This window comes from Harpegnathos saltator, unplaced genomic scaffold (assembly GCF_003227715.2).
Source record: "Harpegnathos saltator strain DR-91 unplaced genomic scaffold, Hsal_v8.6 scaffold153, whole genome shotgun sequence".
Classification (NCBI taxonomy): Eukaryota; Metazoa; Arthropoda; class Insecta; order Hymenoptera; family Formicidae; genus Harpegnathos; species Harpegnathos saltator.
In genome coordinates this window covers 85,997-88,179 of record NW_020229932.1, presented here as the reverse complement: position 1 = coordinate 88,179, position 2,183 = coordinate 85,997, and the positions used below count along the sequence as shown (strand labels likewise).

The following is a 2,183-nucleotide window of genomic DNA, read 5'->3' as shown; positions in this document are numbered from 1 at the left end:
TCAGTTTTGTGTCGTGCCTAGATAAATATAACTCAATTTGTTGAGGTTTCATTCTTCGAATTGGAATTTGTCATCGCCAACTGGAAAATAAAATCTGTAGGAAACGATGGAAACATGCAAAGGAGAGGATAGAAAGTAAAATGAAGGATGGACAAGTGTTAGATAAGTAGCTAATATTCTAAACCTGTACCAACGTATATTATTTATGTCTCAAGGTTCGTCTATAATAGCTATAAAAGTAAGGCTGTAAGGCTGTAATGTAAGCTGTCGGCGAATGAAAATATTTCATTTCGTGTCTTACAACCTTACCGCCTTACTCTTACAGCTAATGTAGACGAGCCTTTAAAGATGCATGAATATGCAATACAAAGTATATATTTTTCTAGAAAGATATTATTATATAAATAAACAAAAGTGAATTTTCAGTTTTGTGTCATGCCTAGATAAATATAACTCAATTTGTTGAGGTTTCATTCTTCAAATTGGAATTTGTCATTGCCAACTGAAAAATAAAACCCGTAGGAGACGATGGAAGCATGCAAAGCAGAGGTTAGAAAAAAGTAAAATGAAGGATGGACAAGTGTCAGATAAGTAGCTAATATTCTAAATCTGTACCAATGTATATTATTAATGTCTTAAAGATGCATGAATATGCAATACAAAGTATATATTTTTCCAGGAAGATATTATATAACTGAACAAAAGTGAATTCTCAGTTTTGTGTCATGCTTAGATAAATATAACTCAATTTGTTGCGGTTTCATTCTTCGAATTGGAATTTGTCATCGCCAACTGGAAAATAAAACCTGTAGGAGACGATGGAAGCACGCAAAGGAGACGATAGAAAGAAGTAAAATGAAGGATGGACAAGTGTCAGATAAGTAGCTAATATTCTGAACCTGTACCAATGTATATTATTTATGTCTTAAAGATGCATGAATATGCAATACAAACATATTATGCTATTTATGCGAGCATTATAATTTTAGATATTGGATCAATTCTTTTTTCCGATTAATGTTTTTGTTTCAGCTTTAGGAGGTATAATGTTTGTTGAAATGTTCCAAAGGATTAATTCATAACAGAAATAATCCAGCCACCAAAGACGAAAATGATGATTGACCCAGCCAGCAAAAGCAAGTCTGATGATTGATCCGTCCAGCAAAGGCAGAATCTTTGCCAATATCTTAATACCACAACAAATTTGATTGTAAATACTATAAGAATAGACGAAACAATTATTACAGTTAAGAAAATAAATCAAGGAATCTTACAAGCCTTTGGTGTTATACATGTTACATTTGCATGTATATTACGCTTGTTATATGAGTATATTACTTCAGGTTAAGTTCGATATACGTAAAAGATATACTGCAGGTACATAGATGCATATTGGGCCACATCGATCCTATTGAATTGTTATCATTTTTGTAGGACGCAGACTGGGATGTGATTGAACAGCGAACAAGTCATCAGGTTGCATCCACCAGTTAAGTGAGTACATTTCTTTTTCTTCAGTTCCGCTGATATATTTCTCACGAGTACCGATCTCTGAAAATCATTTTTCATAGATATGCAGTTGTCGTACAAGCTGGTACATGTACATCCGAAGGAAAGCTCCCATATAAGCGACTGGTTACGTCAAACCGCTGACCGACTGCGAAAATCAAAAAGTGTATGAAGAAGGAACCAGAAAGCTGTGTGTACAATATATTTTGATATATCGTAGATTTATAAACATATCCGTCCGATTCGTTGAAACGATAATTAAATTAATATCTTGTTATGCTCTTTAAAAGTTGTTAATTAATTTTAACGCGAGCCCGTGTAAATACGAATCTTTGATATTGCTCTATATGGTAGACTTTAATTTATAATATTCAATTTATAATTTTTAAGTGTGCATGTATACGCAAAAGCCTTTGATATTATAGCATAACGGAATAATAAAATAATAAAATAAAATTAAAATATATTAAAATATATTTATTGATTTCTTTCTTTGTTCCCAACGAACTGACTCAACTTATTTAAAATTAATAACGAATCAACATTTTGCACATCTTTTCCTATTTCACGCTAAATAGTTTTTAAAGCAATTTTTTCTCTGACTTTCGTTAATTTGATGATTTTGAGATTTCCGAAAGTCAGTAAGTTAGTAAAAGTCAGAGCGCTGTTGTATT

The 2,183-nt window shown here is 32.0% G+C and overlaps 1 long non-coding RNA gene across 1 annotated transcript; it reads left to right on the top strand.

Annotated features, from left to right (window-relative positions):
- The first annotated feature begins 675 nt into the window (after window positions 1–675).
- LOC112588105 (uncharacterized) lies at window positions 676–1,925 on the top strand. The gene is made up of 3 exons (XR_003112558.1): window positions 676–1,210; window positions 1,435–1,494; window positions 1,572–1,925. It is a non-coding gene; the product is annotated as an uncharacterized LOC112588105 (long non-coding RNA).
- Window positions 1,926–2,183: the final 258 nt, after the last annotated feature.